Below are 21,806 nucleotides of genomic sequence, written 5' to 3' on the forward strand. Positions count from 1 at the left end.
GAATAATTGCCTGTGGGAAAGAAAACAGAATGGATTATTTGAAATGCAGAAGGAGGAGGAAGCCCAAAAGAGCAGCTGTGATCTGGATTCTGGGAGAAACCAGTTTGGTGGGGACAGAATTTGGTGGGGAATTCAGACGGTCAAGCTGCCTTGGGAGAAGCTCAACTATTGACCTTCCTCTCTTTGACCTTGTGATGGCATTCAACTGTGTGAGTCCTAGAGATACCATTAGCAAAGTCCCCCTCAGCCCTCTCTGGTTTTCAAGTTCATGGTGGCGAAGGTGAGCTTCCACTGGAAAGGGACTCTGACGTGAAGTCAGGTCTCTTGGTTTATGTAAACTTAGGTGAAAGCGTTCTCTTTGAGCTGGGCTCAAGAAACCATACCCTCAGTGAGTACCTCACAAGTCTTTGAAGACGTGACTTTTTGACAGTAACAACAATAAACTGCTCATTGTCTGTAGTTTATGTTACATTAGATAAGTATTATTTGGCAGAGAGAAAATTCTATCAAACATGCACTTTGAATCCATCTACTCCATCCTGCTTACAAAACACCTGAGATGCGACTAGCTCACTTGGCAAAGGCTGGGCCCCAACCCTGACTTGGGTGGGGAGCTGATGGCTTACAGGAAGTCTACTGAGAGCCTCGCTCTGGCATTTACAGTATCAGTCCCATGAGGAAGCCCCACTACTGGGGCAGGGTGTAGAGTGGTGAGAGGCAGGTGGGGGGAAAGCAAACTGCTCCGTGGACCTAAAGACTACAGTTTTCTCACAACGTGCTCCGCAATGCCTTTTCGAAACTGACCCAGCGATCTGAGGTAAGCATTTATTTGTTGCTTTGGCCTTCTTGGCAGCCCCCCTTCACTGGTGACAGCACCCCACCCCCACCCCCTCAACTGTGATGTCCGGCGGAGCTGACGTCACTCCTCGCTTCGTGCTGTGGGGCAGAGGTGTGACCCAGGACCAGAGCCATCAGCCTAGCTCTCCTCTGACCAAGGTGATGGTTCACACCTGGGTGTGTGACCCAACCCAGGCCAAGCAAAGCCAGCCCAGTCCTTCTCTTTTAACCATTTAGGAGAAAGAACCCCTCTTCTGCTGGACTGACTCTGGATGTGAGTTTGAAGTCTGGGGGCCACTTTGAGGAGAGACCCTGAAGTTAACTTGAAGGCAGGCAGAACAGCAAGAAACCAAGTCCACACCTCTGAAATCCCAAAGCACACATACTCTGGAGCCAAAAAATTCTCCCTCTTTAGCTTAAGCCAGTTGGAATTGGGTTTCAGTCACTTGCAACCACAAGATATATTATTTCTCAACTGCTCACAGTGGCAGCCAGTCTTTCTTCAATTATTTGAGTCAAAAATTTAAGTATGGAGAATTAAAACCTAACAAATATGCATATACCCATCATGCAGAAGGAATGCTTGTTAACAGTCATATTTCTTCAGATGTTTTTAAATTTTATTTTTAAGTGCTCTCTATACCCAATGTGGGGCTTGAACCCACAACCCCAAGCTCAAGAGTTGCAAGCTCCACTGACTGAGCCAGTCAGGCGCCCCAGTATTTCTTCAGATTTTTTAAGTTGATGTTCCTGTTATGTTTCTCCCTCACTGCATTCCTTCTCTTCTTTGCCAGAAGCAGCATTATTTTGGAATTTAAGTGTATCTTTCTGGTCCACAAAATGTACTTTGTACCTGAGTCCACAAACACGGTTTAGTATTCTCTTGGTTTTTTGTTAATGCCCATAAATATCACACAGTACAAGTCACTCTGGAACTCGCTGTTTTCCATCCAAATCATGTATTTGATATCCACGCCTTTGACATTCATCACTGAAGTTTACGGCTCTTTCATTTCTTTTGTCTGCTGAGTAATATGCCATCCTATTAAAAGCTGTCTTCTTCTTTCCATTCTACTAGTTATAACCATTTAGATCATCTCCTGTGTTTCACCGGCAAAACAACGCTGCTTTGGACATCCCGCGCATCTCTTTGCACACGTGTAGGAAGGTTCCTCGAAGGAGGGATCCACTGGGTGGCATGGGATGTGCATTTTCCGTTTCAGCAGAAGTTGCCAAGCTACTCTCCAAAGTGATAGTGTAAATTCAACTCTTCCTGAAAAACGGCTCGCAATATAGGAGCTCCTGAGTCCAGCCCTGCAGTGGACACAAGGTGACAAATGGGAGGGAATAGGCCAGGCACGCACTACCTGCCAATAGGAAAAGGGGTTCGAATGAGGCCGGAGACCTGCAAAGTAACCCGACATACACATGGACCATGTTGGGGTGCTGTGCGGCAGACAGCCTCTCCAGGACTCTAGGGGTACAGGTGACCCATATCCCCATTCTTCACCTTTCTTAACCAAATCCAGACTGTCATGAACACTCAACAAAAGTATGAATGTAAAATGATACAATGAAATGCAGCCGAGAGGGGTTTCTGTCCTCACCATGTAGTTTATACAGAAAGTGCACGTGGGCCAAGGAGAAACGGTGGCTGGAGGCTAGAAAACCTTGGGCCCGGAGGAAAGCGCAGACTGAAAATGGAGTGAAAGGAGAATAAGATGCTGGGATCCTGAGGATGAGAATGTGGCCTCTGTTGGCCCTGGGCCATGTAACAGGCCAAGACCAGACACAGTTCCTGCGGAAAGGCAAAGCATAATCTGTCATGTGTTCACGTGTCTGTGTCAAATGGCTTCCAAGCCAACTGGGGCCACCTTGGATCTATACGGTTGAAGCAGAGAAGAGGTAAGAAGAAGGCAGAGGGGTTGCAGAGGCAGAGAGACGGGATCAGAGGCACTGTCTGCCGATGAATGGGCAGTGATGCACAGTGTGAGGCCCTACTTTCTTCTTGGGTGCTCATGTGTCCAGGGGTTCTAGAGAGGTCTTGTGAGGCAGGACTGAAGAAGAACCCATTCAACTGGATCCTCACTTGGAAAAACTGACCAAACAAGGAGCATGGCCAGGGGTGGGGATGGGAGTATATGAGAAAACTGGCCAAGTGCAAGTCCATCTGGACTAATGATGGACAGACATAAAATGAGATTCCTGAGTTTTGAAATCGGAACAAAACCTGAAAGAATAATCACAGCTTGAGATTGAGAGGAGGTCAATTAGATTTGTGTGAACAGATTTTTGGGGAAAACAGAGAGGGCTGAGTGGCCTGAGAGAGAGCTCAACTCTTGACCTTCCTCTTCCTGACCCACAGCAAGTTCAAGTTCAAATGCTCTTGACTCACTGGGGACCCTGAGAACGCAGAAGTACCTGCCTCTGCACCTTATGCCACAAGTTGGTAAAAGTCCGTCTCGGGCCAATCTCCAAGAGCGGTCTGCTTGGGAATGGGCTGAGGTTAGCTACCCAAAATACTGAGCAAGTCCTGGGAGAAGGCACCCTGAAGTCTGACCCAGAAAAGGAAAGGCAGGATGGACCCAAGTGACCACAGGGTCATAGCTGGAGAACAAGGCGAGGAGTTCATTCCCAGTGCAGGGGCAAAGCCAGAATGATAGAAGATCGAGAAAACTGAATGGAGACTCAAGAGGTAAAGTGGTGGAGGGATTATACACATTGGGGTGGGAGGCGCCAGGCAGAACTGGTCTTCCCCTTCAGACTAGTGAAATGCCCGTATTCAACTGGCCTAGGACATAACAGTCTTCACCTCTGTGCTGGCCCCATTTCCTGGGTGGCGACCTGAGGTTTTGCCGGCCAGCATCCATTCCTCCTCCTTCTGGTAACGACATCCCAATTCTCCGTTAGTCAACCACTCCTCCACCACTGTCAGTCCACGTGACACAGGGAGAGGGGCAAAAGGCTAGCCCCACCCCCACTGCAGGGGAGGACATGTTATCCAGACTTGGGTCCATGTCCAAATCCGTCCATCCAGAGTCACCATTCCTAGGCTCTTCTAGAATGATTTGGAAAGAAGCATACTCTTTCCATGGGGTGGTTAGGCTGGTAAAATGCAATCCTGGAGCTTGTGGGAGCTACCTTTGCCACCACTTGGAGAGGGCCTGCCTGAGAAGGAAGCTTGCGTAGGAAAACAGAACTGAGACATAGAGACAGGGGACCGACAGCTTCATTTAAGCACTTGATCTGACCACTCTTGAAGCCACTTTACCCTGTAACTACAAGACTCTAATTACATAACAAGTAAGTTCCCTTCTTTGTTTAATCAGCTGGGACAACTTTGTGTCACCCAGAATCAAGATATTAGTACAGTTGGTAAATCATTTGTCACTCCTAATAAAGAATCGATGTTTCTGAATTCTATCTTTTATGATATTTAAAAAACAAATTAGAACAGATTCAAGCGACCTGCATAATAATTTCACCAATTCATTTGCATTCTGACATGCAAGGGTTACGGTCACCATCCCTGGGCTGGGAATGGCACGCTCTGGGCATGAGGGGGACTGCCCTCCCTGCTCTCATAAATCAGACGCTTAGTTAATGATAATAACTTCTATCAGAACAAGTGTGTTCTGCAGTTGTAAAAGTGTTTCCACACGTATCATCACACTTGAATCATAAGACAATCCTATGAGGTTGGTTTCTTATGCCCTCTTTAGAAGCAGGGACTCTAAGAGAGCTCAGGGAGGCTAAATACCTTTCTCAAAGATACACAGCCAGTCAGAGGCCACAGCTGGACTGGAATCTGTGTTGGACCTCTGGGGCCAGTGCTCCTTCTCTTCCACAAGCTTCCTCAAAAGTCAGTATCCAGTGTGCGGAACTCAGGACTGCGGTTCCGAGGGGAGTCCAGGCTTGCCGGGTGAGGCACTCACAAGGGCTTTGAGGGAACAGAGAACAGAAATAGCACGGCTGAGGCTGGAAATTCTCTCTGGCTGTCCGGGAGTTTCCAAGCGCTACCACATATCCTTTCAAAAGAAAATTCCTTTCTGCTTAAACTAGAGAGAGGGCGGTCTACTGTCTGCACCAGGAAGGCTGACCGTTCTCTTCATCGACATCTTGTCTACGCCATGCGTCCCCCTGCCACCGTCCTGGCCATGTGTGACCTCCCGGGAAGAAGGGAGCCCCGCCCTGCTCCACTCATGGCCTCCTGCAGTGGCAACCGCCACTACACAAGACAGGTCAGGCTGTGGCCAGTGGCCTGCGCTTCTGCTGGTTCTGGCTTTCCCGTGGCACGCGTGGCTACCACCTTGGAAACTGACATGGGAACAGGGCTTTCCCTGCGGGAGAGGAGCAGCTCTGCTCGCCGGCATCTTGCCCCTACACCTGGGCAGCACTGTGGTCCTAGGTCCATAACAAATGTATCCAACAGCCCCTGTTTCTCTGTGAGAATTGTGTCCAACAGCAGCTGGGTGTGGTGCAGGGAACACCGCAGGGCTAACCGCCAGGATCCCGGGAGGAGAGCTGAATCTGGGGGTGCATCTACCTGCGTCCTCCGGGAACAGGAAACACTACAGAGTACTTACTGCTCTAAATGTTTCCTACGCTCTAACCCACTCTTCTAGCTCTCCCAAAAGGCTCTCATTGCAGGGCTTCAGGCGGGCTTGTCCACTCATACAGACACGTGCCCGCACTCTTACTGTCTGTTGTTCATTCCTTCATTCAATGGCGTTCATGGGGTAGATACTCCATGTCAGGCCTTGCTCAAGCTGTGGAAAATACGATGGGGAACAAGACAGAGGAGCTACCAGCTCTCATGAAGTGCATCTTCCGGAAGGCACTGGGGTTGAGGGCCTAGCATTTGGGCTCCCCGGAAACAAGACAGTAAATTGACGATTACTTGTGACCAAACTAATAAAAGACCTGAGATGATTAACAATATTGTTTTGATAAGTTAAATGTCATTTCCTCCTCCCCGTTTCTGGCTCAAGTGGTGGTGAGAGGTAGCAAATAAAAAAATAATAATTGTTTGTTTCACCTGAAAGTCTGCCTAATTATTAGGCACAACCAAAAGTTTTTCCTGGAACAATGTCAAACCAAGCCTGTGACCTGAGCAGCACCTCCCAGTCACCAGGAACTGGTGATAAACAAAAGGTAAATAAACAATTTCCGGTTTTGGTAAAGTACAACGAAGGCAACAAAACAGAGCACTGTGATGAGGAGGACAGGGGCCTTCTGCAGATGGGGTTGCCAAGGGAGGGCTCTCTGAGGAAGAAAGACGTGGCCGACCACTGACTCTCTGCCGATGACATGGCCCATCTTGGTGAAAGCGGCTCGTGGAGCAGAGGCAGCTTCAGTCCTGCCTCTTCATTAAGGAGCCTGAAGACGTCCTTTTGGAGGCTGCCAGTCCCTTGCCCAATAAACAGTCAGAATAAGGCAAGGTCCCCAGGTGGCTGCACATGCTCTGAGAAAGGACCGTTGGTGGCATGGAACAGAAGGAATCGGGACAGGGCCACACTGCTGGGAACAAGGCAAGTGCTTCACGTCCAGGGGACAGACAGAAGCAGGGAAGGGAAAGAGTGTAGAGAGAGAGAAGGGGTGAAGAGACAGCAACAGAGAGACTGCGCCACGCTGAAATGGGCTACAGTGGGGGCGGAGGGGACGGAGCAGATCAGGTCACGGCCGCAAAGCAGGGACATGTCTCTTCTGCCCACTGGAACTTCTGACTCAGATGCTGTTGACACTCTCTCGGGAGAGAGCAGGAGAGGGGTGGGAGAAGTCACAGCTGGAATGTTTTGGGAGTCTGTTTAGTATGTCAGCATAATCAGTCCCATGTGTGACCCCTGGAAAAAAGTTGAGAATCGTTTCTGTGGAGAGTTTAGTTGTCTGGTGACAATTGACAGTAGAGAAGTATCTGCAGTTTTGCAAAGTGATTTCACATAAGTCACCTCATTTATTCCCCCAAACCATCCTGCTCTATTCCCAGAGGGCTACGACCCACAACGAAGCCCAGAGAGGTTACGTGACTCCCCCAAACCATGCAGCTGATCAGGACACAGTCCTTGTGGGAATCCAGGCTGTCTTCCCAACTGCCTGGCTGACATCCCTGAGCTCTGCCTTTGGGAGGTTTGGGAGGGAGCCAGGCCAGAAGACATTCAGAGTGGTCAGCTGGCTCCCCTTCTGCCTCTGGTCCCTGTCTTCACAACCGAGCTTTAGAGTTTCATGTGAGCACCAGCTGTCCAGAACAGGACTGTGAACTTGAACAACCCCCAAACAATCACTGGACCCACTCTTCTTATGTGATGGCAGCTCTCAAACCTTGGCATGCACCAAAGCCTCCTGATGGACTGGTTAAAACGCAGATCACTCGGCCCCATCCCCAGAGCCTCTGATTCAGCAGGTCTGGGGTAGGTGGTCAAGCACATGCATTTCTAACAAGTTCCCAGGTGATGCTGACGCTGCTGGCCCAGGGGCCACACTTTGAGGACCACGGATCGGCATCTTCCCCTCCTTGAGGGGAGAGGAGTCGCAGGCCTCTGGAATCCTTATGAGGCTAATTCTTCCTCAGGTGGAGAAGTAGAAAGGATGGGAGGGCCAGGTGGACAATTCAACAGAGATCTAAGGAGCTGCTTTGCCATGAGGCACGTGATAGAAAACCCAGTGAAGACAGGAAATCACAAATTAGATCAGAGGAAGTCAGGAGGAGCCTGTGAGATACGGAGCAGGGGACAGAACGCTGGGGACCTGGCTAACATTCACTTTAGTTATCGAAGAGCACTATCACAACATCTACGCTGTCCACACACCACCTGAGGTAGGATTTACTTGTGGGTTTTTTACAAATCAACATGTTTCTCACATATCATTAGCCTTGTCCTAAACAAAAGTAAAATAATGAGAGTAACAGCAGCCAACACTTGCACATGCTTGCAGGTACCAGACGTGCACGTACATACATGCGTATGTTTACACACACACGCACACACACGTGCGTGCATACATAAACACGGTCCTTTCAATCCTCACGGCAAGCCTGCAAGGTCAATCCTGTATCGTTATCTCCATTCTACAAGTAAAGAAACCGAGGCCTGGGTAAGGTAACCCTGCCCAAGGTTACACACACAACAAGCATGTGCTGGGTCCAGAGTCCATGCTCTTAGCCCCCGAAATTAGGGCTTTAGTGGCTTAACTTGGGTTAGGTAGCTCGCCAGAGAACACAGAGCTAGCACCGGGATGGGAACCAAGATGTGAATATGAATAGGACGTTAACACCAGAGTGTTAACCACCTACATGTTCCCACGGGCTGTGGCTGGTGGTGGTAACGAGTGGGTGCTGGGCTGGGATGGCATTGTGGAGAGGAGCTTGGACCTTGGCCTGAATAAATCCTAGAGACGGCTCCCTCCTTTGAGTTGGGCTTGAGATGCCCATCGTCTCCTCAGTACCTCTCAACCTTTAATAAAAATAACTCCAAAGCTGACCTTCACTAGTCTGTATCATGAAACAACTGTTTTCCATTTTGTTTTTCAAACATAAAAGTATATGAGATATGCTTTTTCAAAGTACTTAATCCACCCCATCCCACACCCTCTCTCCCCAAACACGCGCCCCCCCCCCCCGGAAAACCTTTGCTCTTCAGAGAGACTAAGGGGGCAGGTCAGCCGGGCTTCCCACACAGTATCAGAGGGACTGTTGGAACAGGGGGAAGGAAGTGAGGCCAGCTGGTGGAAAGCAGGGAGAACTCAGCTTTGCCCCACTTGGTTCCTCCCAGACCAGAAACTCTCCCTCCTCTTCCTGCTTCACCAGACTTAACACTGGGAGAGGAGCAGAATAGGAAGCTCCCCCCTTCCCCGACCCATACCCAGCAACCCCAGGGCAGCAAGGAGGTCTCAGTAGGAGTCTGAGGCTCATGGGAACCCCTGTGGCTTGACATTTGCTCCAGAATGGAGATTCCTCAGTAATACTCGGAGGCTGCAGTCTCTGCTGTGGGGGCCAGGATGGGCAGCAATGAAGGCAAGACAATACTCAGGGAGAAAAGCAGCACTCTCCCTTCCCAACGTTTCCGGTGAGTTTCTGTCATTCACTCGAATCCAGAACATCAAGAGTATCTCTGTAAAATGATGCAAAGGACGCTGGGCAAGAGACAACAGCAAGTGGTCTCCTCCCTTCGCTCCTACTAGTCTGGAAAGTGGGCCGGTGTGGGAGGACAGCAAAGCCTGGACAGAGAGAATGGAGGGATAAGAGACAGACGCTAGGGCCCTGCAGAGATCCTGCGTCAAGAGGCCTCCCTCACCTCCCAAAAAACCTGGGGAAGAAGGAAGCTCTGCCAGACAGGAGGAAGGCACTCTTGCCCTCCAACAGGTAACTAGAGAGGTCTTCACAAACCATAAATCAGATTTCACTTCTCTGCCCAAAACCCTTCCACAGTTTCCTATTACTTTGAGCATAAAGTCTGAATCGGCCCGCTGGGCTAGAGCCCTGCGTGAGGAGCTTTCCCTGCTCAGTCCCCTCTCTGACCTCATTTCCCATCACTCTCCCTCATGCTCATGCCACCCCAGCCACACTGGCCTCCTTTCAGTTCCTCCACCACACCATACTCTGTGCAGCCCCTGGGCCTTTGCACAGACTGCCTTGCCTGCCTGGAGTGCTCTTCCCCCAGCTCTTCATAAGGAGCGTTCCTTCAGGCCTCTGCTCAATGTCACCCCTTCAAGGAACCCTTCCCTGCCACGCAGAGCACTTCCCTTGCATCCCAGGTGACTGTTACATCATCCTATTTTGTTTCCTTCAAGGAATGTGCCACGACAATAAATTATCTTCTATTTATGTAGATACTGTTCTATTCTCCTTGCCCCCAATAGCATGTAAATTCCATGAAGGCAAGAGCCATGTCTGTATTGTTTGATGCTCTATCCCCATTCATTCACAGAGAGATGAAATGCATGATCTGGTTGTCACCCTGCCCTCAGCTGCCTCATCCAAGAGACTTCCAGGAGTATCCAAGGAGCCTAGGGCTGTCCTGGGCCCACAGAGCTCAGAGAGAGGGCCCCGGAGAGAAGGGAGGAGGTGGTAGAGAATTTGGGGAAGAGAGATGTGTGGGAGCAACAGCGGAGCTGATTCCTCAAACAGCCATGGACTTTGTGAGGCCAGGTGGTCTCAGACACTATTCTGGGCAGGCTGGGGCCCCTGGACCTGAAAGCCAGGAGTCCCCCAGAAATGTGCTCACACAAAATGTGCTCTGCTGGCCAGGGAATGCCAAATGATGCAAAACCGGAGATGAATCTGCTTTGGCTGGACCATGCCAGGAAGGGAACAGGAACTTGACAAACTTGACATTGTCCAGGGTGGGGGTGGAGAGGAAGAGAGTGAAGAAAGACCAGAAAGAAAGGGTGAAATACAGCTGACGACCTGAAAGAAGCCTCCCAAAGAGAAAGTATGGGCTGCACGGATTCTGGTTGGAAAGACAGGCCTGGGAGAACAGTCAGAACTTGGATTTGGAGAGAGAGGAATTTGACTGGCAGGGGCAGAGACGTGGGGAGAAGCAGAGAGGGCCCAACTGCCTCAGCAGGGTTCGGCGAGGGCTCTTCCCCTCTGACACGTGACTCCTTGGACGGGAGAGCTCTGCGGCCCTAGAAGTGAATAGTCATGAAGGTGCTTGCAGGCCCACACCCTCTCCCTGAAGCCCCGAAGCCTTCTCGGGGAACACCGTGGGAGCAACCCTACCACTATTTGCGCCTGGGGACGAGGGTGCTGGAGCCCATGCCACAGAAGCACTGAGACAGCTAGAGAGCTAAGTGGGGGGTGCCCCTCTTAGAAACAATGTGATGGTGTCAGGGGTGAAGGGCAGGTGGGTCTGAAGGTGAACATAGTCAGATGCTTGCTTACGCCGGTGCCCAGCCAGACAGGAACCCCAGGTGGGTTGGTCCATCCCCAGACAGGCCAGGAGTGTCTCGGCTCATCTGGTCCTCTAACTCAACGGTTCTCAAAAGACGTGTTGAGACACACGGGTGTGTGGCAACCAGAGGCAAGAAATGCAGGTCAATGGTTCGTGGTAGTACTGAAAGGACCAGGGTTTGTGAAGTTAAGTAAACAAAGAAATGAGCACATACAAGGGAAGCCCTTATAATGTCACTGTCAGTTCCGGGCGTTCCATCATCCTTTCTGGAGTGAGCAGGAAAGGGGAACATCCCGGTGCAGACTGGAAACTGCTCTGGACATGGGCACAGCAGATTCTGACACAGTACTGCTTTCTTGGAGGGCTTTGAGAACGTGCCTTTCCCACCTCGCTTTCTGGGGTTCGAGCAGGGCCTACCCAAGCCCTCGGCTCCAGCCGCAGGCGTGTGCGGCCGGCCGAACCACCCTAAGCCTGCAGGGCCGGCCTCAACATCTCGGCTGGGACCCCTGGACAAGAGACGCTATCCGCACAGGCTGTCACCCTATGTTGCGCAGAATCATCTCACTGAGGAAAGAGTATTCAAACTCCTCTCTTCCCTCAAGCCACGTTCACCCTTCTCAGAAGGGCGCCAGGGGCCTCTGGGGGAGTGAGACAGAACAGGGCACAGCTCAAAGACGATGACGCTTGTCGCCTCTGTGTCTTCACGTGGTGGGAGGGCACTTCTGAAACTTCAGACTCCCGTAAGAACACGTCTTGTCCAGCGAGGGTAGAGGAGGAAAGTCTGAGGTGTCGAGGAGAGGAATCGGGGCAAGTGAAGAGTCAGGCCCTCCTGAGACACAGGATGGGGAATCTTTACCCCATCGAGGAACTCCACGAATGGTTCTATTAGGAGGAGTGAAAGGAGGCACAGACGGACGTTCTAAAAAAGCCAATGGCAGACGAATAAGCAAAGAAGCAGCAGAAACAGACCCAGAAATACAGAGAACAAACCGATGGCTGCCAGAGGGCAGGGGAGGGGGAGGTACAGGCCTCCAGTTCTGGGATGAATAAGTCACACGCGGATAAAAGGTACAGCCTGGGGAAGACAGCCAATGGTACTGGAACGGCGTTGTGTGGTGACGGAAGGTAGCCTTATTTGTGGGGGGCGGAGCATAACATACAGACTTGTCCAATCACGACACTGTTCACCCTAAACTACTGCAACATTGTGTGTTAACCATATTTCCGTTATAAATAAATAAGGCAGATGGTAGAAGCTCAGTTGGTCAAGCGTGGGGAAAAGGAGCACAAAATCAGGGAGGTGACTTACCTTAATTTTTCTTAACTCGAGCAGAACATCTCAGACAGCCTCACCTGATTCCACAATTCTCTTCACCTGTGACAAGTCTAGCAACTTCCTTCCCCTCCTTGGCCGAATGCTGCCAGACCCGCCGCCATCCACCCTTTCAAGGCAGCTAAGGCCATGGCCCCTGGCCCATTTCAGATGCCTCTGCACAAAGGAAAGCTCTGCCTTTCCCTAGTCTTGCCTCTGCTTCCAGAGCAGCCTCCGCTGGGCCCCGGGGCTCGTGGCTGCTTGGGCACTGAGGGATATGGCAGTGTGGCTTTCCTGGCCAGCAGGTGCTCTCCCTCTGTCCACCAGGTGGGTGCCGTGGTTGAGTTCTTTCATTGGGAGACATACGGCACTTGTGTCAAAGGAAACACAAAAGTAATCGAAATCCTGCCCAGAGATAGCTGGCTGAGATGCTCACAGAACGCTCACATCTGATTTTGTGTTCCTAAGACAAAACTGACCTCTGCAACCCAGCAGAATTATATTCATCCAACCCCAGGGACCACAGAACCACACACGTGAGGCAATGCTCCCTGTGGTACCTTCTTCCCCACGTGCTGAGGTCTTCCCTGAGATGTGCTCTTCCTTGGGCATATGCCAGGCCTTTGGGGACACAATGCAAAAGCTGCAGAACTGGGGGAGAGAGGGCTCATCTGCAAAAGTTGTACAAGTGCAATTTGGAAAAGACTACCAGTTTCTTCATTGAGTAAATATTTTTGGGGGTTTTTTTTTTGAGAGAGAGAGCATGAGAGCGGGGAAGGACAGAAGGAAAGGGAAAGAGAGAATTTCAAGCAGGCTCCATGCCCGGCACGAAGCCCAATCCGGGGCCTGATCCCACAATCCTGAAATCAGGACCTGAGCTGAAACCAAGAGCCGGACACTCAACCAACTGAGCCACCCGGGAGCCCCCCAAAAGTCTGATTTTTAATAATACACTGAACCCAGCTAAAAGGCTGTTTCCCAGCCTTCTTCACAGGTAGGTGTGGTCATTTGACTAAGTTCTTGCCAGTGAGTTATTAGAAGTGTTGTGTGGACCAGGCAGAATGGCTAAAATTAACAAGTCAGGAAACGACAGATGTTGGCAAGGATGCGGAGAAAGGGGAACCCTCCTACACTGTTGGTGGGAATGCAAGCTGGTGCAGCCACTCTGGAACACAGTATGGAGGTTCCTCAGAAAGTTGAAAACAGAGCTACCCTACGACCCAGCAACTACACTACTGGGCATTTACCCCAAAAATACAAATGTAGTGATCCAAAGGGGCACCTGTACCCCAATGTTTATAGCAGCAATGTCCACAATAGCCAAACTATGGAAAGAGCCTAGATGTCCATCAACAGATGAATGCATAAAGAAGATGTGGTATATATATACAATGGAATATTATGCAGCCATCAAAAAAATGAAATCTTGCCATTTGCAACGACATGGATGGAACTAGAGGGTATTATGCTAAGCGGAATAAGTCAATCAGAGAAAGACAAGTATCGTATGATCTCACTGATATGAGGATTTTGAGAAACAAGACAGAGGATCATAGGGGAAGGGAGGGAAAAATGAAACAAGACGAAACCAGCAAGGGACACAAACCATAAGAGACTCTTAATCTCAGGAAACAAACTGAGGGTTGCTGGAGTGGAGGGGATGGGAGGGATGGGGTGGCTGGGTGATGGTCATTGGGGAGGGTATGTACTATGGGAGCTCTGTGAATTGTGTAAGACTGATGAATCACAGACCTGTACCCCTGAAACAAATAATACATTATATGTTAATAAAAATTTTTTTAAAAAGTATTGTGTGGAACTTCTAAGAAGTCTATTAAATTGAGAAGGGGTAAGCGCTTCTTTTTCCCTTCCTCTTAGTCTGCTGTCAGGAACACAGATGTGATGGCTGGAGCTTCAGCTTCTATGCTGGACCATGAGGACAAGGGCTAGTCTAGGATTGGTAGAGCAGACAGCTAGAAGAGGATGGGTCTCTTAAGTCTTCCTGCAGCTGTCAAAAACAATCCTGGCTGCTCTGGACTTCAAATCTTCAGGCTGCTCTTATATGACAGAGAAATAGAATTCTATCCTATTTACACAGCTATTACCTAGAGATGTTCTATTACACACGTAGAATCCAGTCCTGACTGATTGGAGTTTCAGCTTATAACAAACTAAAATGTCTATCTTCAGTTTTGATGACATTTTAAGAAGAAGGTTTTCAAAATGTAATTAGAATAATTTAAGAGGCAAAGGAGAACAGCAATATTACAAAAGCAACCATTAATTTGGGCTTCTCCTTCCCTTTTGTTCCTCTCTATCCATCATCTTTTTCCTTCCAAGATTTAGGATGGTTAATATCCCTCTTCTAGTGGTAGAAGTTGGAATAGTAGTTATGTCAGAGGTGGGAAGGTTGCTCTCTGAGCAGGGGCACGAAGAGTTCTTGTAGGACATTGAAAATGGTCTACATCTTGACCCACATGGTGGTCACACAAATATATATGTTAACAGTCATTAAGTTGTACCTCTAAGGTTAGTATATTTTATTGTATGTAAGTTACACTTCAATAAAAACAATTTATAAAAATCCTTTCTAAAGTCCCACACCTTTTTTGGGAGCTTTTAAAAAGATATTTATTTTTTCTAAATATTAACACAGTTGACACACAGTGTTATATTAGTTTCAAGTATACAACATAGTGATTTGACAATTCTATATATTACTCAGTACTCACCACGGTAAGGAGAGTCACCATCTGTCACCATACAACATTATTACAATATTAACTATATTCCCTGTGCTGTACTTTTCATCTCCGTGACTTGTTTATTTCATAACTGGAAGTTTGTACCTCTTAATCCCTTTTACCTATTTTGCCCATCCCCCACACCCACCTCCCCTCTGGCAACCACCAGTTTGTTCTCTGCATTTATGAGTCTGTTTCTCTTTGCTTTTGTTTTTTAGATTCCACATATAAGTGAAATCATAGATATTTATCTTTCTCTGTCTGACTTATTTCACTTAGCATAATGCCCTCTAGGTTCATTCTTTTTAATGTCTGAGTAACATTTCATCATACGTATATGCCACATCTTCATCCATTCATCTATCAATGGACACTTGGGTTGCTTCTATATCTTGGCTATTGTAAATAATGCTGCAGTAAACATCAGGGTGCATATATATTTTTGAATTAGTGTTTTCATTTTCTTTGGGTAAATACCCAGGAGTGGAAATACTGGATCATATGATATTTCTATTTATAATTTTTTGAGGAACCTCCATACTGTTTTCCATTGTGGCTGCACCAATTTACACTCCCACCAATAGTGCACGAGGGCTCCTTTTTCTCCACATCCTCGCCAACACTTGTCATCTTTTTAACACCAGCCATTCTGACTGGTGTGAAGTGATATCTCATTGTGGTTTTGATTTGATTTCTCTAATTATGAGTGATGGTGAACATCTTTTCATGTACCTGTTGGCCATCTGTATGCCTTCTTTGGAAACATGTCTGGTCAGGTCGCTGCCCATTTTCTAATTGGATTCTTTGTTTTGGTGTTGAGTTGTATAAGTTCTTTATATATTTTGAAAATTAACCTTTTATCAAATATATCATTTGCAAATATCTTCATCCGTGCACTAGGTTGCCTTTTTGTTTTGTTGATGGTTCCCTTTGTTGTACAAAAGCTTTTTATTTTGGTGTGGTCCCAATAGTTTATTTTTGTTTTTGTTTCCTCCCCTGAAGGGACATATCCATACATATGTTGCGAAGGATGATGTCCAAGAGATTACTGCCTGTGTTTTATTTTAGTTTTACAGTTTCAGGTCTCACAGTCAGGTCTTTCATCCATTTTGAATTTATTTTTGTGTATGGTGTCAGAAAGTGGTCCAATTTCATTCTTTTGCATGTAGCTGTCCAGTTTTCCCAGCACCGTTTGTTGAAGAGACTGTCTTTTCCCTGTTGAATATTCTTGCCTCCTTTGTTGTAGGTTAACTGACCATATAAGTATGGATTTATTTCTGGACTCTCCTGTTCCATTGATCTATGTGTCTATTTTTGTGCCAGTGTCATACTGTTTTGATTACTACACCTTTGTAGCAATCATGAAATATGGGATTGTGATACCTCCCACTTTGTTCTCTTTTCTCAAGGTTGCTTTAGTTATTTGGGGTCTTTTGTGGTTCCATACAAATTTTAGGATTATTTGTTCTAGTTCTGTGAAAAATATTGTTGGTATTTTGATAGGGATTGCACCGAATCTGTAGATTGCTTTGTAAAATCTTACCCCTTTTTACGGTCATCATAGGTATTTTAGTTTTAGAAGTACTTTTCCTCCCCGTATGTGCTATTCAAGATTTCTGTAATTTTGGCATTCTCCCCTCCCTCCTTACCCAACTTTGTCAGGTTGGGAAAATGCCCGGTTAATAATCCCTTTCCCAGACACCCTTGCAGCCAGGAGTTGTCATGAGATACAGTACTAGCCAATAAGAAATAAGAAGTCTGCTGAGTAGGGCTTCTAGAAAAGCTATCATTATCTTGATTAAGAAAGGGATAGATTTGGATGATAATGATGTGTCAACTTAAGTTCGTCAATGGTAATGAACATATCATTCTGGTGAGGGATGTGGATAATGCAGGAGGCTATGCGTGTGTGGGGCATAAGAGAAATCTCTGTGCCTTCTGCGTAATCTTGCTGTGGACCTAAAACTGCTCTACAAAATAAAGCCTCTCGAGGTTTAGATTCAGCTCACATGCCCCTTTGCTCTTTCTACTCTCCACCCCCCCTATTTTTCTGCTCAGAATGTAGATGCTTCTTAAGATCATGAAGCAGCAAGTCAACTCTAGGATGGTGGAGCAGAAAGCTAGAAGCCTGGGCTGTTGAGGGGCGCCCTGTCTCCTTCATGTGACATGATGAAAAGAAACCCATGTGTGTTTAAGCCTCTGTGGTTTGGGTTTCTAGGCTCATGTGAGATATAAGGTTTTTAGCTTTATATGTGGCAAAGACCTCTTGAGACACAAAGGGAGGCTCAGGTGTCAATTCACTGTGGCTTCCTATCACGGCAGAGCAAGGGCTCAGGGGAAAAGAGGGAAACCCTGAAAACCAAGATCCCATCTGCACGCTCCGTACTCTTCCCAACAGCCTCACTGCTCACTGAGGGATCTGAATTCCTCTGGCGAGGAATGGAAGGAGCTGGGGGGGGGGGGGGCGGGGGAGGCGCTCAACATGCAGAGGATCTCAGTTCATATAAACTTCTCTGAGTGCTAGTAGTAAAGTATTACATCAATTGCATCACTGTTTCTCAATCTAGTTTTAACCAATTTCCGTTTTTGATAAACAGAAACTCTACTTTCTACAGTTTGCATTAAGAAAACCAGGGCTTTCCTTTCTCCTGGGAAATTCCAATTATCAAACCACATGTACTACCGCTTTCCCCACCCAAGAGTTTCTGACACTTTCCTCCAAGCCTCTGGAGCATCAGTGGTGTAATCTGAGTTTTCCTGAGATTCTGCAAACTGGACAGAAAGCCTGGCAGCCCCGGTGATGCCACATCTAGTGGGTGGAAGAGGAGTGGCCTATGTGACAGAGGCAGGTAAAGGGGAGGAAAGCAGAGGGAAAGCTGGGCTGGGAAAAGGAACATAGAGCATCAGTTTGGGCCCGGGTGAGCGCATCTTCTGCAAGATCAGCCAGCACCTGATTGCAACCACAGCCAGTTTTTACTGAGGAAATCTGTACCACTTTCATTTCTAAAGACTCTCTGCTCTTCCTCCTTGGCTCAGGGTCAACACTGAAAGGCAGTCCAAGCCAGCTGCCTTCTGCTGTTTCAAAGGAGGCCTGAGCCCCTGAAAGCTACCTGGTGTCTGGGCTAGAAGCTGTGTGTAGCCAAGGGGACCGAGGGTGGGGGGATTTTCAGTCCTGCTCTTGGTCTGAAGGTCAGTTTTGCAGGGACAGCAGATAGAGAAGAGGGGTGAGTGGGGGGGGGGGGGGAAGGTCAGACCACCTCTTCAAGATTCCAGGAATAAAGGAAGAGACTCCTTCCAAGTTCTTAGTCCTGTTTCACCATCAAATCCAGATCCTTATAAGCATTCATGCTCATAAGTGCTAAATGACACAGAAAATTAAGTAGAAAGCAACAGAAAATGCTCCCTCCCCTCTATTCCCCTGCGTTTCCAAAATCGTTAAAGACAGGGAAGAAGGGATGGATGAAAGACAACAGCGTCTGATGGGGGCCCCTGGGTGGCTCAACTGCCTGGGCATCTGACTTTGGCTCAGGTCATGATCTCAGGGTCCTGGGATCAAGCCCCGCATTGGGCTCTGTGCTCAACAGGGGAGTCTGCGTCTCCCTCTCCCTCTGACCCTCTATCCTGCTCATGCTAATAAATAAATAAAATCTTAAAAAAAAAAAAAAAAAAGATGACAGCGTCCAGGATCTGGGGTTAGAGCATGAACTAGAACATGTGAAAGGCTGAGAATTGCCGGGATCCTAGGAAACTGGGGTGGAAGGTCATTCCCTCGTGGGTTCAGGGAAAGAGTGAAGGCAAAAAGCAGGAAGGCTGGCGACCATACAGACACTTCTTGTGGGGAGCAGATGACATGATCTTACACCCTTACCTGTGCCCTTGTATCCTCCGGTGTGGGATCTACAGGACTTTCAGGGGCTGCTGGGGGAGCTGGTTCTCACCTGGATCCCCACCCCCACTCCCCGCACAAGGCGGAGCAGAATCCAGTGGTGAAGACAGTCTGGCTCCCAAGTTCGTAGTTCAGCCCTTCCATTTACCAGCTGACTTCAGGCAAATTATTTAACCCCTCTATACCTCAGTTTTCTCATCTACAGAAGGGGGCTGAGTGTGCCAAACTCACAGAATTTTCTTTATTGCCTATATTCCCTATGCTGTACTTTTCATCCCTGTGACTTATTTATTTTATAACTACATGCTCTTACATCTTAAGCCCCTTCACGTATTTCATCCATTGCCACACATCCTCCCCGCTCTGGCAACCACCAGTTTGTTCTCTGTGTTTGAGTCTGTTTCACAGAATGCTTTCAGGATTAAATGAGTTCATCTTTGTAAAGCTCTTAGCATGGTACCTGATACACAGGATCACAGAACGAGCAGTTAAATGTTGCTGGGTATGCATTGCCTATGTCCGTTATAACACATTGGCACAAACGTGGTGGCTCAACACAACCCAAATTAAGTCTCTCACAGTTCTGGAGGCCAGAAGTCCAAAACCAGTATCACTGGTCTGAGGAAAACCCATTCCTTGCCTCTTCCAGCTCCTGGTGGCTGCTGGCATTCCTTGGCTTGTGGCCACCTCATTCCAGTCTCTGCTTGGTGATCAGACCATCTTCCCCTCTTCTGTCTGTCCGAAATCTCCCTCTGCCTCCTTCTGACAAGAATATCTGTGATCACCTTTAAGGCCCACACAGATTATCCAGGATAACCTCCCCACTGTAAGCTTCTTCATCACACCCGGTAAGTCTTTTTCGCCACGTAGAGTAACATTCACAGGTTCCAGGGATTGGGACACGGAGATCTTTTGGGGGGGGGGGGGTGGAGAACCATTATCCAGCCACCACTGCTGGTATTATTGGCCAGGAGTGGAATCTGATGAATAGCAAGCAGAGGGATAGAGTGAAGGAAGGAGAGGTCTCTGCAGAGGGAGGTTGGGGCATGGTTACCAGCAGTAGGCGGCAAAACCCACGATGCCCACTGAGGAGGCCAACAGGGACAGGCCTGAAGAACACTGCCCAGATGCTAGGCCTGGGCTGCTCCTCCTTGTTCCCCCTCTTCAGTGGTGCAACAGTGCTGAGGCTGGAGGCGGCAAGGCCACAGACCTGCAGGACACCGCTACTGACTGGAGCCGCAGGCAAGGCTGGGCCCATGGCAACTAAAAGAGGACACGCAAGGGGGTGGAGGGCATCGACTGTCACCTCCACACCTTCACAAGGCCACTGCAGGGGCTCAAAAAGGGTACCACACCAATGGAACGAGGGTGAACTGTGCTGGCACAGGAGAGCAATGACATCTCAAAGTCCACCTGGATGTAGACTACGGGTCTACAACCATCTCTCTCACTCTGCAGAAGAGTTCCCTGTGTCTCTGGCATCCTGTACTCTTCATGCAGTGGAATTTATTTAAAGTCACAGATCCCAAATCCCAGCCGATCTTCTCTGCCTACATGGCCACATTCTCCTAAATCCGTGCCATCATCAGTCCTCCCCTGGACGACTCCAATGCATTTCTATTCTCTCTCTCTCTGCTTCCAACTTCATCCCTCTGGAGACCACTCCCCACACAGCAGCGCCTGTCCTCTCACATTCATAAATCTCATCACATCACTCTCCTCTTATGGCCCGGAAGTGACTTCCCATTGCTTACGGACAGAATCCCAAGTCCCTACTGAAACCCATCTGGTCTTCCACTGTCACGGCCCTGGCTTACCATGCTCCAGTCACGCCGGCCTTTCCGCACCCCCCCCCCACAAAGGTGCTTTCTACCTTCTTGCACACCTGCCAGCTCCCCAGCCCAGACCCCCTCCTCTGCGGGAACTTCTCAGTGGCCAGCCCCAGAATTCAGCCCAACCTCTCAGGTATCAGCTAACAGTAACTGCAGAGACGACTTCTCTGATGCCTCTGGCCGAAGAAGTCCCTGCCATGTGGTGACCACTCTCCCTGCCACCACCCAGCTTCATTTCCTTCAGCGTCTCTCTCTGCGTAATGACTCCCGTGTGCATATTTCCTCACTCTGGCCCATCTCTCTCCACCAGCATGTAACCACCCTCCATAAGTGTGAGCCCGTGTTTGTCTTTGTGACCCTGATATCCTGGTGCTTGGCACAGATCCCACCACGTTCGAGGGATCAGACACATTTGTTGAATGAATGAATGAAACAACAGCTCTTTATTTGCCATTAGCACCACTACTGGTGAAATACTGCATTCCCCTTCACTTTCGAATATTTTATATCCACACCACCCTCATACTTGCCAAGCAGGATCTAGGTCGTAAAGGTATATTAGCCTAATTTATCAATACTGGCGATGAGGGAAGATCCTGGCAGCTTCCCGCAAAGGTAGTGGGAGTGCCTTAATCTATGAAAGAGCTCTCAAGTGATTCCTGGCTGGGATTTCTTAGGACAGGCCCAGAAGATAAAATGAGGCAGCTGGAAACAAAGATCTCCGAGCTTTTTGAAAATTGATTTCTCTCCATTCCAATTCTTCCACTTATCCATCCACACGTCATCCAGGATATAATTATCAAGTGTCTAGTATGTGCCAGGCTCTCTGTCAGACCCTGGGGATATAGTGGTGAGCAAAACAGCCATTTCCCCTGCCTTTGTGGAGAGTCTCTAAGGGAGATGCACATTAAGCATTTATTGTGAGGACACAATAAATGGATTATAACACACTGAGATATGTGCTGTGAAGGAATCATAAAAGATGCTATGATATAATAACTAGAAAATAAAGTTTTAAAAAAACCCTAAATCTGCAAGAGCACCAAAAATACTTAGGAAATCAATGTAAGAAAAGATGTGTAAAAGCTCTCTCCTGCTGAGAGAAATTAAACATCTAAATCATGGAGCTGTGTCATGTTCCCAATGGGGAAGGCTCAATGTGATCCCAGTGTCAACAGTTCCAAATTGACCTATGGATTCAACACAATCCCAATCAAAATTCCAGCAGGCTTCTCTGTAGAATGATTTCTATGGTAATGCAAATAAAACCTGGAAGAACCAAAGCGATCTTAGAAAAGAACAAAG

At 48.2% G+C, this 21,806-nt stretch overlaps 1 long non-coding RNA gene across 1 annotated transcript; it reads right to left on the reverse strand.

Annotated features, from left to right (window-relative positions):
- Window positions 1–1,435: 1,435 nt before the first annotated feature.
- On the reverse strand, window positions 1,436–8,354 carry LOC118545964 (uncharacterized). The gene is made up of 2 exons (XR_004922319.2): window positions 4,598–8,354; window positions 1,436–2,151 (listed from the first exon to the last, which is right to left on the reverse strand). It is a non-coding gene; the product is annotated as an uncharacterized LOC118545964 (long non-coding RNA).
- Window positions 8,355–21,806: the final 13,452 nt, after the last annotated feature.

The sequence above is a fragment of the Halichoerus grypus genome, chromosome 15 (genome assembly GCF_964656455.1).
Source record: "Halichoerus grypus chromosome 15, mHalGry1.hap1.1, whole genome shotgun sequence".
NCBI classification, from domain to species: domain Eukaryota; kingdom Metazoa; phylum Chordata; class Mammalia; order Carnivora; family Phocidae; genus Halichoerus; species Halichoerus grypus.